This window comes from Podarcis erhardii (assembly GCF_964252035.2).
Source record: "Podarcis erhardii genome assembly, chromosome: 7".
NCBI lineage: Eukaryota > Metazoa > Chordata > Lepidosauria > Squamata > Lacertidae > Podarcis > Podarcis erhardii.
In genome coordinates, this window is record NC_138511.1 from 9,897,405 (window position 1) to 9,911,473 (window position 14,069).

Sequence of the window (14,069 nt, forward strand, 5' to 3'; positions counted from 1 at the left end):
CCCAATATTTTAAGCATGTATATATGTTGCAAAGCGTTGGAATAAAGGACTAGACCAGTTCAAAGCGGCCTAGACTAGTTCAAACCAGTTTGGACCAGCACAAATCAGCATGGACCGGTTCAAACCAGCCTAGACCTGTTGCAACCAGTCTGAGCTACTTCCAACCAGTCTTGGCCAGTTCTCTGACGTTAATCCGATTCACTCGAAAATGGTTCCAAACTGTTGCAAATTGTCCCCTGAAAGGTTTGGCTGTGGAAAGAGAAAGGTTTATATCATAGGTCAAACAATCAGCCCTCGAGGCCTTAACCTGCAGAAAAACATTTTTTTTGGAAAAAAAAATCCCTAACCCGCGACAATTTCAGTAAAAATCTGATTCACTCAAAAATGGTGCCAAACTTTTGCAAATTGTCCCCCTTCAGCACTTCACAGCCCTGCTGGAAACCAACGCTTGAATCCAAGGCTGTCTATTGGAAGGCCGATTTGGAGGGTGTGCTGGGAGGAGCACACCCTACTGTGAAGAAGAGGGGGGAATCCCGTTGGGAAAGGAAGAGTGCTGCTGCGCTGGGGGAAGAGCAATGGAGCCTACAACCTGTTGCCTAAATCTATGCTGCTCCTCCCTGGGATACATGTTCCAGATTCACTCCTGGCCCCCCAGGAAAGGGGGTCAGACTTGGTTTATTCAGCTGATTTAATAAGAGACAATTGACTTCTCAGGTCAGAAAAAGGGTCTGCAATACTTCCAATTTTTGTTACACCCCCCCCCCAGCCTTTGAAGAGCATCCTTTCTTAAAGACTATCTACACCTCCTGCGGAATGCAGGTGGCACTGTGGGTTAAACCACAGAGCCTAGGACTTGCCGCTCAGAAGGTCAGCGGTTCGAATCCCCGCGACGGCGTGAGCTCCCGTTGCTCAGTCCCTGCTCCTGCCAACCTAGCAGTTCGAAAGCACGTCAAAGTGCAAGTAAACGGCGTTTCCGTGCGCTGCTCTGGTTCGCCAGAAGCGGCTTAGTCATGCTGGCCACATGACCCAGAAGCTGTATGTCGGCTCCCTCGGCCAATAAAGCGAGATGAGCGCCGCAACCCCAGAGTCGGTCACGACTGGACCTAATGGTCAGGGGTCCCTTTACATTTACACTCTCCTGCATATTTAGTTTTGTATACCACTTCTCAGTTTCCTGGTTCACCTGCAACTGTCACTTTATTTGTACTGAAACAGTCACTTGGCCCTTGAGCAGAATGTGTTTCTTCCAAGGCCTGGGAGGAGGATTCCCTTCCCACTGGTTGTTTCCTGAATAGGATTTTCAGGTCCGACAAAAAATTGTAAGATCCACGGTCGAACATCTTCCTCTGTGGGACCGGTGGCTTCCCAGAGAGTTTGGAGGTACAATGTCCACCACAGGTTTGGGATGGTAAGGCTTCCTTTCCACTTCTTACCAGGTCACAGGCTGGAACCGATACCTATAAAGATAGGGGAGAAAATGGGCAGGGCAATTGCATGTTCATGCAATTAATCATTTCCTGTTGTCCTTCTTGGGTTAGGATTGTCTTTGCTGTAACCACAGGGAATCTTCGGCCGTGAAGCTGGGTTCATCCACAAACATGTCCTCATCTGCATCTCAAAAGGGAACAGGTAGAGGAGGAAGGAGGTGAGGCTGATGTGGTGTGAACACACTGGCATGAGCACGAGTTTGGCTGCACCGGTGTGTTTGCACTGTGCCAACCTTACTCAACCCTGCCAGCACCAGCAATGTCCGTAGTGGGAGGTCATATAAGTGCCAGGACTTTACCCTGCCCACAGTGCTAGCTGCAACCCAACATGGAAACCCTACGCATAATCCTACTAAATCTAGTTGGTTTAATAGCAGTATTAGGCTAGCAAAATCTTGTGAGATCTTCCTGAAATCTCACAAGATCTCTTGAGCTCTGAAAGATCTTGCAGACGGCCACTCACCTTTCCAGTCGGCACTGCGTCTAGTGCTTAACAGCAACTTCGTCCTGAAGCCTCCAGGTTCCCTCTGCCTCTATGTCCGAGTCCTTCTGCCAGCTGCCTGGGGTCATTCACAGGCCGACGTGTCTCTCTCTTTTCTCATTTATGGCGCTTATATCCAACCTGGGATCTCAGAGCAGTCTCGAAGGGGTTTTCTATCTAATCAATAAAATGACACTTAAACAAAATCATAGAATTGTAGATTTGGAAAGAATCCCAAGGTGCATCTAGTCCAATTGCATGCAAAACAGGAATCCAATTCAAGAATCCCTTGCAAATGGCCACCCAAACTCTGTGTATAAAAAACCTCCAAAGAAGGAGAGTCCACCACCTTCTGAGGGCGTCTGAATTGATATCCCATCTTTTACTCCAAGGAGCTCAAGATGACATACATAGTTCTCACCTTCTCATTTAATCCACACAACCTGGCCCCAGGTCACCCAGTGAGCTGCATAGCTGAGTAAGGAGGGATTTGAACCCTAGTCTCTCCCAGGGTTTCCCCTTCTGAGAAACAGCTCTTCACTTCACTCACAGAAGCTGCTCAGTTCTGCTCCTGATGAGCAGTTGCTGGCGTGGCTTGAAAAACACACAACTGCAAGCATTCTATGATGTCACAGTAGGGGGCTTGCAAGCGCTGGGCAACAGAAGTGGGCATGAGTGTTACACAAATCTGAAGGTGCACACATAGCAGACATGCACCCTAGAGAAAAACCAATCCTTCACCATTCAAAAATTATAAAATATTCCCTGAAAAAAAAGACACTTTCTTTGAGTTCACAGAGCAATCCTGAAGCCCTCTTAATGACCCCAGATATTTACTCTGCAGTTGAAGGAAAAACCTTTCCCAATAGTTCTTTTCACTTACAAATCCTTCAAAAGCTATAAACATCTCACATAAATAGGGGCAGATCTGTGACAATGGGTTCAAGAACTGAGGTATTTACCATTTCAAGGGAAAGGCTCAGACTGGTCAGGAAAGGGCAACCAGCAAGCATTGCCAGGTATCATGACAAGAGACAAGCCAGGAGACAAGACTGCCTCTTTCTGTGATGCATGTATGATGCTTGTTGGGTGGGCGGGGGTTTTCAACCAGGGTGCTGTGGCACCCTTTGGTGCCTTAAATGATGGTCAAGGGTGCTGGGAGCAACCCTCCCCCCCCCCATGCCTTCTTGCATCTCTGCCTCCCAAAGGCTTGCACAGCTGTTTGTTGGCTACAAGCTCCCCAGGCGAACGGTGGCTCTGGAGCTGGCCAGGGGGTACTTCCCAGGCCCCTGTGGGGCGGCATGAGGAGGCACCTCTCTTTAGGGAAGGGGCAGCAGCTGTGGCTGTCCAGAGGACTCCGAAGGAGAGGAGAAGAGGGGACACTCCACAAAGGAAGGAGTCAGAAAAAGAACGAGAGGCTGCCAGCTCTGCTGGCAAGGGGTGGCATAGCTGGGCTCCTGAGCCTCACAGGGCTGCCACAGAAAGAATGTAGTTGGTCAAGGGAGCCGTGGACTCAAAAAAGTCCAAAACATCTGGGCTAAGGGAAACCCAGCCAGATTGGGGGGGGGTATTAAAAATAAATTATTATTATTATTGTTATTATGGGCAATTTCTCAAGTCTTTAAAAGTTGTTACACACACTTGTCTTGGCTCCTCACCTCCATGCAACATGTAAGGTGAGAAACTCTGTCACAACAGTAAAATTAAGATCTGCCTTGCTTTGACTGGTTCCTGCCACTGCTCATTTTTCTCTGACCCATCATGGATTTAGCCCCAACCCCAAGAAACTAGTAAGTGAAGGAGGTGGGTCACGGGAATTGAAGCGTACGCTTTCGGCATACGACACAGCCACTGCCAAGCAGCTCCATCTCACCTGCCCCCAACCCCATACCACCCTCTCTCCTAAAATAGACCGGGCTCACTGAGTCCTTCCCAGCAATAGAATTAGCCGTTCTGGAAGATTCCTAAAATGTTATTAATCCAGAGTTCAGAGTTAAGAATTCAAAGGCCCCGAATATAAAATAAACGTTCATAAATGTACATGGCAAACACATAAGTAAGTACAGGGGAGCAATCCTGTCAGCTTCTTTAGGAGACAACAAGAGTCTGCAGGATACAAATAATAGAAAAAGTATTAAACTGTACATTTCAAAGAATATAAATATATATATCACCCTAGCGTTGCATGGCATTAACATTGCTCTAACCACTAGGCCACACGGCCTCTCCTAGAACCTTGGCACTGAGGCCGGGAATTCCATGATCCCAACTGCTGTTGCCTAGCAACGGAGCTTGTGACCGTTTGAGGTTCCTCAGCATCTCACGGTTGGCAGAGGTGGCCTGAGAGGATGGCGTCCCGAAGACTCCTGGAGGTAAGTGTAGGTTGCCATGGCCAGGGGACTTAACTCTGGAACCTACTAGTATGAACTTTATTATGGTCACAGACCAGGATAAAAAAAAAAGAAAGAGCATATAAATAAAGTAGCAGTTAGAATTATTTTTTTTTAAACCGATCATTGTTAGAGCAAATGAGGACAAAGAAATAGGCATAGGGTAAAACATCTGAATAAAATACAAGATTAGACACGGATAAAGGATGGATAAAAACTGATAATTAAAACAGATAAGAACTAAAAAACAAAGACACGCAGTTAAAACAACTGTAAGAGGCTGCAGAGTAGAAGCCTCTGAAATAGAGGACCCTCACAACATTAGAAACTGCTGTGCAAATATGGTTAAAACAGACAATTGAAACAATGTACAACAATAAATTGAGAAATAATTTGTTGTAGTAAAGGGGCTCCGGCCACTCGCCCCTCCCTCACCTGCCCTTACCCTCCAGCTGGGTCAGGTTTCTGGAACGGAGGCCAGCAGCCATTTGCTTTTTGACAAAACAAAACGCAACAGAAATGGTAATGCTGCCACCACTCCGTCTCAGGGCACCAGGAGGCACAGTCCAAGGGAGAAGACTATGCTCCTTTGTTACCAGTTGCCCCACTCTGCTAGCTGCTTCCGCAAACTTGCAGGCAGAAATTTATCAGGTATAGTGTAACCAAGTACCGTATTTTTCGCTCTATAGGAAGCACTTTTCCCCCTCCAAAAATGAAGGGGAAATGTGTGTGCGTCCTATGGAGCGAATGTAGGCTCCTTGGCTTCGCGGCAGCGTGCCTGACCTGGAAGCCGGAGGCCTCCAGCTTTGCTAAAGGGGCGCTGCGCCTTCTCCCTCTCTGCGCAGCGCCTCTCCTGAGAGAGAGAGAGAGAAGGCGCAGAGCCCCTTGAGCGACGCACCTGTCCTGGAAGCCGGAGGAGGAACAGAAGGGACTCCTTCTGTTCCTCCTCCCGCTTTGCAGCGACGCGCCTGTCCAGCGAAGCCCCAGGAGGAACAGAAGGGTCTCCTTCTGTTCTTTCTCCAGCTTCGCTGAAGGGCGCTGCGCAACGCCTCTCTGCGCAACGCCTCTCCTGTGAAGGCGCAGCGCCCCTTCAGCGACGTGCCTGTCCTGGCTTCTGCCTTAGCCCTGCGCAGCCTCTTTGGGCAGGGGGAGCCTTCATCCCGCTGCCCTGAAGAGGCTTGGCGCGGTTATCCCACAAGCCAGAACAGCCGCACGGTATCCCAGAAGCCAGATCCCTCTTGCTGTTCTGGCTTCTGGGGTTCAGAATAATTTTTTCTTGTTTTCCGCCTCCCAAAACTAGGTGCGCCCTATGGTCCGGTGCGCCCTATGGTGCGAAAAATACGGTAGTCAGGCGTTGGACTTAGATTTCCCCTCAGATTGGCACATAAGACAAAAGAAAGTTTCTTTTTAAAAAATTTATTTAAAAGAACACAAAGTTAACATGCTTAAAAAGCAGGCACATCTTTTGTATCTAAGGACAAAGACAGAGATAGGATAGTTTCAAAGTCCTTCAGTAGATCCGCATTACAAAGTCAGCAGGAATCTCCATTACAAGGAGACACAGGATGGCTGCCAGCAAAGGTGGTACACTAACAGCCGGGCGAATCGCAGGTTGCAGAGCGCGCTTTCTCAGCCATTCTTAGGATCTTTACTCACAAATCTCACGTGGAACCAGAACCCAGACCCAATCCCAATTCTTGATTATATTCAAATTCACCAATGACCAGCTTATGGGCTAATAATTTTAACTTGTGACAGCTGAGCTCATTAGGTTCCCAGAACCTGGATCAAAGGGCTCACCCCTTTCCTCAGATGTTTCACAGATGCACATTCCCAGGTAATTAAAAGACTGATAACAACACTGATAACAACACAGAGCTTGCAGGGCAGCAGCTGAAGAAGGAGCAAAAAGGGTTTCCTTCTGTGTGTGTTTCTTTGTGGCTGATTAGCAGCTCTCCCTGTGCAAAGGTCAGAGGCGGCAGGGTTTCTGTTGAGGCAGGTGAGGAGCTGTGGGAGGAGCTTATCAGAGCTTGCAGGGCAGCGGCGCGCACAGTTTAATCCATCTTTTAGACTTAGGGGAGCTATTCTCAAACGTTTGTTGGGGGAGACCTAGGGGTTTTTTTTGGGGGGGGGAGTTATTTGTCCTGTCTGCACACTTCTTATTTTTTTTTTATTTTTTTTAAATATTTTTTATTAAGGATTTTCTTGTTTTACAGAAGTGTAGTGCCTCGTTTTTCTTCTTCTTCTTCTTCTTCTTCCATGTAACGTTTTTACAAATCCGTTTCATTTGTTGAGGCATTAGGGGGAGAAGAAAACAGAAAGAAAAAAGAAAGGGGGGGTGGGGAGAGGGAGGATGGATGGGGGTGGGGTCGGGTGGCGGTGTTTCTATTATGTTTAATGTATGTAGAGTTTGGTGTCAGCGTTGCTTGTGTTGTTCACTTGTGTTCCTTTGGTGGTGAGAGAGGTTGGGGTTGGCTTAGGGTGTGATTGTTTGCTTGGGATTGGCTGTGGTGATCTTTGTTTTCGTGTGTGAGTGAGGTGGGTGGGTGTTTTGGATCAGGTTAGCCATATTGATTTGTATGCTGTTGGTGGATTATTGTCGTTGTCCTGTTGGGCTGTGTATGTGATAAAGGGGAGCCATACCGGGGTGAAGGCGTCTTCTTCTGTTTGTCCCCGTGTCAGTTTCAGTTTATTAGTTAATTTTTCTAGTAGGGCTGTTTCCCATACTATTTGGTACCATTGGTCCATGCTTACTCCTGACAGGTCTCTCCAGTGTCTGGTTATGATGTTTCTGGTTGCTGAGAGCAGGTGGGTTATAAGTTCTTTGTGGTGTAAATGGGCATTGTTGTCTTGGAAGATGTTTAGTAGGGCCAATTCTGGGGTGATGTCTATTACTTGCTTAGTTATTTTACATATTTCTTGTATGGCTGTTGTCCAGAATAGTTGAATTTTGGGACACTCCCACCACATGTGGAGGTATGTGCCTGAGGAGGTGCACCCTCTCCAGCATTTTGGTGAGGTTCCTGGGTGTATTAGCGCTAGTTTCCTTGGTGTTAGGTACCACCTGTAGGTGAGTTTCAGTGTGAGTTCTTTTCTTTTTGTTGATATGGATTTAAAGGGGGGTTTAGACCACATTCTGGTCCATTGAGTGGGGTTAATCTCATAGCCTATGTCATTCTCCCATTGTTTTTTGATTGTGTCTAGGGGATTTGCGGGATTTTGGAGTAGTATTTTGTATATTGCAGATACCGTCCCTTTACCGTTTCCCTTTGTTGTTAGGAGGAGGTTTTCGAAGGTTGTCAGGGGCCTAGTTGCTGCTGATTTTACTGTTGGGTTGTTTAAGAAGGCATGTAGTTGGTGTTGTGTTAACCAGGTCATTTGGGTGTCTTCTAGTTTGTCTTGTATTTCTTGTGTTGACAAGGGTTTGTTATTTTTATAAAAGTCTATTAGGCGATATAAGCCTTTGGTTCGCCAGGTTTTTATCTGGAGGTTTTGTGCTGCATGGTGGAATAATGGGTGGTACGCCAGGGGGATTAGTGGGGATGGGGTTGGGGAGAGTTTGCCTATTTGTGTTTTCCATGCTTTGAGCATGGTCTGTGTGTACCTGTTAAGTGTTGTGGGAATTTTCTTTAGTTTGTTTGGGAGGAGTGGGTATGTTGTGGTGCAGGTGTTTTCAATTGTGTCCCTCTCTAGGTGTACCCATTGTTTTGTCTCATCTTCTAGTATATATGGGATTATATGGCGTATTTGGTTGGCATTGTAATATGCTTCTATGTTGGGGATTCCCCATCCTCCTTCTGAGGTGGGGAGGTGCAGGTATTAGGGGCTTATTCTTGGTTTTTTATGTGAGAAGATGAAAGAGTGTAGTTTTCTCTGCCAACTGCGAAGTTGGGTTGAGGGGATCCAGATTGGGAGGGTTTGGAATAGGTAGGTTAGTTTTGGGAGTGTGATCATTTTGATCATGGCTATTTTGTCTGAGAGAGTGAAATTCGTGTTATTCCATCTCTTTAGGTCTTTGTTAATTTGTCGCCACAGGGGCTTGTAGTTGTGGAGGTACAGTTTATTGAGGTTTCTGGTTATTTGTACCCCTAGGTATCTGAACTTGGTGTGGCAAAGTTTTATTTTGGTGACCTTCGTGAGTTCTTTTTGGGTGTGAGGAGGGGTGTTGAAGCACATAGCTTCTGACTTTGTAAAATTTACCTGTAGGCCCGACACCATTGCAAATGTGTTGAGTTCTCTGATTAGGGAGGTTGCTGTGCTTATGGGGTCTGGTGTTGTGACCATTAGGTCATCTGCAAAGAGCCCTAATTTATAGGTTCTGCCTTTTATTTCCACTCCCTTGATGTCTGTGGCTGCTCGGATGCGGATTGCTAAGGGTTCCAGAGCCAGAATAAATAAGAAGGGAGACAGTGGGCATCCTTGTTTCGTGCCTCTTTGGATAGCTATAGTATTAGAATCCATATTGTTAGTTCTGCATTTTGCTGAGGCTTGGGAGTATATTTGTTTGAGGATTTGTAGGAAGTTGGGGCCAAATTTCATGTTAGTTAGTACTGCTAATATGTATTTCCACTCCAAGCAATCAAAGGCTTTGAGGATGTCTAGGGACATAATTGTCAGTGGGAGTTTGGTTGCCTTGCTGTGTTCGATCAGGTTCAGTAGTTTCCTGATGGGGTCTGTTATATTGCGGCCAGGGACAAAACCAGTCTGGTCTGGGGCTATTAACTTGTGTAGGAAGATTTTTAGGCGGTTGGCCAAGATTGATGTGAATATCTTGTAGTCTTGGTTTATTAATGAGATTGGGCGGTATGATTCTACTTTGAGGCTGTCTTTTAGTGGTTTTGGGATGGAGACTATTTTGGAGTGGGTCCAGGTTTTGGGGATGGGGGCCCCTTTTATGATGTCGTTGAATAGGCGGGTCATGTAGGGCATCAAGGGTTCTTTGAATTTCCTATAGAATTCTGCTGTGAAGCCATCTGGGCCTGGGGCTTTGTGTGGTTTCAGGTTTTTGAGGACCGCATCTATTTCCTCTGGGGTGATAGGGCTGTCCATGAATTCCTGTTCCTCATCAGTTAGGGTAGGCATGGTCAGTCCTGCTAGAAATGTTCTGATTTCCTTCTCTGGTGGGTTATGGGAGGTGTATAGGTTGGAGTAGAATTCTGCAAATTCTGAGGTTATTTCTTCGGGGGAGAATGTTATGTTGCCGTCTTTTTTGGTGATGCAGTGTATTCTTGTTTTGAGTGCTTTTTTCCTACATCTATTTGCTAGTAATCTGGAGTTTTTCCCTCCATATTCGTAGAAACGTTGTTTAGAGTATAGAATGTTGATCATTGTTTTGTTAATTTCTAGGGAGTCTAGTTCTCTCCTTTTTTGTTCTATAAGTTTGAGGAGTTTTTTAGATCCTGTTTGTTTGTAGCGTGATGAGAGGGCTGTGATGTCTTGTTCTATTTTGCTAATTTTTGAGGAGGTTTGTTTTTTAAGGAATGTTTTCTCTTTTATGCAAGCTCCTCTGGTGACCGCTTTCATTGCGTCCCATAGGAGGGGGGTTGTTATATTGTTTACATCGTTTTCCTTGAAGTAGTTTTGGAGGGTTTTTGTGAGACTCTCTCTAATTTGTTTGTTTGTAGTTAGGATGGGACTGAAGGACCATGATGGGGTGGTTTGTGTTCCTTCTCCTATTTTAACGATGACTTCTACTGGGGCGTGATCTGTGATTTTAATGTTACCTATGTTTGTTGATTCCACTGAGGGGATCAGACCCTGTGTGAGTAGAATGCTGTCCAGTCTGGACACTGTATCATGGCGTCCTGATTGGAATGTATGGCTGATGTCTCCCGGGTTTTGCTCACCCCAAATGTCGTAGAGACCCCTGTTTTTTAGCATTTTTAGTAACTTGTAAGAGTTCCTAGTTGTTGGGGGTTTCCTTCGGAGGAAGGTTGCCCATGGGGTTGTGGGGTGGATATCTTTCAGGGATAAACCTTTCATATTTAGATTGAGGTCCCCTCCTAGGATTGCTTCCCCTTCAGAGAAGGAGAGGAATTTGTTTAGTGTCTTCTGGAAGAATTCTAATTGTTTCATGTTTGGGGCATATATGGAGCCGATTGTCAGTTTGATTTTGCCATCTAGTGTCCCTTTAGCGAAAATGAATCTGCCTTTTTTGTCCTTGAGGACTGTTGTGGCAGTGAAGTTCAGGTCTCTACTGAGTATTATGGCTACACCACGAGCTTTCCCTGAGCCTTGTGCGACCCACTGTTGACTGAAGCGGGGGTCGCTCAGGAGTTTGCTGCCTTTGGGTGGGTTGTGTATTTCTTGTAGGAAGGTGATGTGTGGTTTCATGGTGTTTATGTATGAGGTGATGCGTTTTCTTTTGATGGGGTTTCCCAGCCCCCTCACATTTAATGTAATTGCTTTTAGGTTAGCCATCTTGCTTATCTATTATGTGGGGCGATTCCCTGCCAACCCGTTCGGGTTGTCTTGTGTCTCTCTCTTCGTGTTGTTTAAAGAACCAATGGGGTTGCGCTGACCTAGGGTGTGGTGGGTGGGGGGCTAGTGGGAGTAGAGTGAGATTTGGGTTAAAGAGTAGGGGGTAAGTTGTAGGGAGTTTCCTATATGTAGTCATATAGGTGTTTGTTTGGGGTATTTTAGGCCATCTGGCATTTAGCCGGTTGGTCCTAGGTCTCAGCTGGTGTGGAAGGCCATGTTCAAGGACAGGCCATCCCCCCTGTTGTCTGCGATAGGGGGTGATCAGCGAGACAGAGTGAAGTGACTTTGTAACGTCGCTGTCAGGTATAAGGTTTGTAAGCAATGTTGCCAATGTTATAAGCAACATTGTTGGTGTGTTGGGGTGGGGATGTGGGTGCTGGTACGCTCTGGTGCCACCATATTGCTGGTTGGGTATCAGATTTTAGCCTGATTGTGTTATTAAGGTTGGAGTTGTTTTTCCTTAGTATGGAGTATGAGGATGTTGAAGGTGTGGGTGATGGGGAATGTGGTTGAGGTTGTCTGGACTGGTGTTGGGGTGGGGGTTTCTGTGGGGGTGCGGGGCTGGGGGGGATGTTGATGCTGTTAACTAAATCTATGTTTTGGGGGGGAGAGAGGGGGAAAGGGGGGGAGAAATCACCAGTCCTTCGGTTTGTGGTGTTTTTTTTTCCTGGTTGCTTCATTCAGCTGCGGTTGTTGTTGTTGTTGTTGTAGGGTTGTCCATCTGCGATGAATTGGTTTGGTTAATCTTGGTCTGGTTTCTTGTGTCGTATGGCCGGCGGGACGGTTCTGAGCGTTGTGCTTGCCTGTATTGGTTTGCGTTGTTCTGCCGCTTCTGTTGTTTCTTTTTGCTCTGTACCGTCGTCCAGTTGCTTGCTGTTGTTTCCTCGTGGTTGGGGCTGTCACTTGGTGGGTTTGTCGGTTGCCATTCCGGTGGGAGGTCGAGTTCAAGGTTCTTTAGTAGTTGCAGGGCCTCAGGTATGTTGGTAACCATGTGTTGTGTTGTATTGGTTGTTACAATGAGACGGAAGGGGAAGCCCCATCGGTATTTGATCCCTGCTTGTTGGAGACGCTGGGTGCATGGGCGCAGGCTTTTCCTCCGGTTTAGAGTATCCTGAGATAGGTCCTGTAGGGCCAGATTGGGGGTTTCTCCATATCGTAGGTTGGTTGAGTTTCTGAGGTTGTTCCATACCTCTTCCTTCTTTTCGTAGCGCGTGAAGCATACAATGATGTCTCTTGGGGGGGGCGCTGGGTTTTGGCATAGGTTTTAGGGCTCTGTGAGCCCTCTCCAAGTCATCTGCCTCAAGTTTCAGGCCTGGGATTGTGTTTTTCAGCCAGCGTATAATTAGGTCTGTTGGGCTTTTCTCCTCTGCTTTTTCAGGAAAGTTGCGGAAGCGGATGTTACAGCGTCTATTGCGATCTTCAAGGTCGGCTTGCTTAATTTTCATCTCTCTGTGTTCTGCTTCCATTTGGTTTACCAGTTCGTCCAGTTTCTTGTTCACACGTGCGTTCTCCTCCCGGTATTGCTCTATTATTTTTTCTTGCATTTGGTTTTTGTTCTCTAGAGCTTCTACTTTGGAGGTTAGATTGTTGATTAGTCCCTGCATGGGAGCCATTGTGGCCTTCAGTGTTTCTTCTAATCTTGCTTCCATTTCCCTCAGCTCTCGTTTCGTTATTGGGTGGTCATCATCTTGAAGGGGAGTTACCATCTTAGCATTGTTTGCCATCTCCCTGGTTGGTGTCATCTCAGTCTCCCTGATAGTTTTGGTTTGAGGTTGGCTTGGCGTCCACTTGGGGTAGGGCGTGTGGTGGTTAGGAGTTGTGCCAGTGGTGATTCCTGGGTATTGTTGGGTTGTTGAGCTGATCAGGCTTTGTTGGCTGGTGGCTTTTACAGAGCGTTTGGATTAGGCGGTCATTTGTGTCACTTCTAGCCTGTGTTTTAAGAACTTCTCTTGGGTTTTCTGTAGTTGCCTCAGCGGTGCCGCCGAGGCTGGGGGGGAGGGCAGGTAAGCAGAGGTGGGTAGACTAACGGACAGACAGTTCATATAAAGGGAGGGGGGTTAGCAGGTAGAGATGCAAGAGATTAGAGGGGTGGGGCCAGGGGGAATATGTGTTTAGGAGGGGGTTGTATATACCCAAAAGGGGTACTGGGGTCCAGTTAAGGTGGAAATTGGGGTTGGGAGTGCGCTTAGAAACAGAGACAGACAGATAGGCTATATGTAAAGGGTGGAGGGAGAAAAGGGAAGAAGAAGAAGAAGAAGAAAGAGAGAAGAAGGGGGGAGGCGGGGGGGGAGGGGAGATTGGAGTAAGAGAGAGAGAGAGACAAAAAGAGAGTTGAAAGAGAGGAGAGATAGTACAGTAATATCAGAGGTATTAGATTGCAGCAGTAGTTTTAGCTATAGTATGAGGGGGCAAATTATGATAGGGTGATATGAATGTGTGTATGTGTTTCCTTTAGGGGAAGGGGGGATGGAGAGAGGGAGGAGGGAGAGAGAATGAGAGGAGGGGGAAGGGTGGGGGAGGGAAGGAGAAGAAAAGAGAGGGGGAGAGGGGAGGAGGGAGGGAGGGTCAGCTGCTGCAATGGTATGGGGGAAAGTCTTATTTTAAAAGAGGGGGTGGGGGGGAAAGGGCTCCCCTCTCAAAAACAAACTGACGGACAGGCTAAAAAGGGGGGGTTGATTTTAAAAAATAAAAGGGATAGAAAAAAAAATTGGGGATGGAAAATGAAAGGTGGAATAAGGGGGAAAAATGAGGAGGGGTGAAGAGAGAGAGGGGAGAGCAAAAAGGGAGAGAAAAATAAAAGGGGGGAGTTGAGGGGGAGAGTATCAGTAACAATAGCAGTGATATAGAGGAAATTTTTGTTTTAAAAGAGAGTGGTGGTCGTAGCTGGGGGCGAAAGATTCCCCCCTCAAGAACAAGCCAACAAATAGACAAGAACGGGCTTTAAAAAGAGAGAGGGGAAAAAATGTGTGGTTTTTTTTAAAAAAATAAATAAAAATAAAATAGATAATAATATTTCCCCCTAATTATTGTTATTATTTTTTATTTGTAGAAAAGTAATTAAAAATGTACAGGCAAAATATAAAAATGAGAATTAAAGGTAAAAGAAAAGAAAAGGGGGGGTAGTCTTTAGATAGATAGATAGAGCTTTTTATTTAAAAATGAAAATAAAAATGAGTAAAGTATAGGTAAAGGAGGATAGGTAAAAGAGAGTGGAAAGTCTGGGGTGAAGTG

The 14,069-nt window shown here is 46.3% G+C and overlaps 1 long non-coding RNA gene across 1 annotated transcript in view; it reads left to right on the plus strand.

Annotated features, from left to right (window-relative positions):
* The window catches only part of LOC309345508, a 70,093-nt gene that overhangs the window by 2,376 nt on the left and 53,648 nt on the right, over nucleotides 1-14,069 (plus strand). The gene's annotated exons all lie outside the window — the stretch shown is intronic.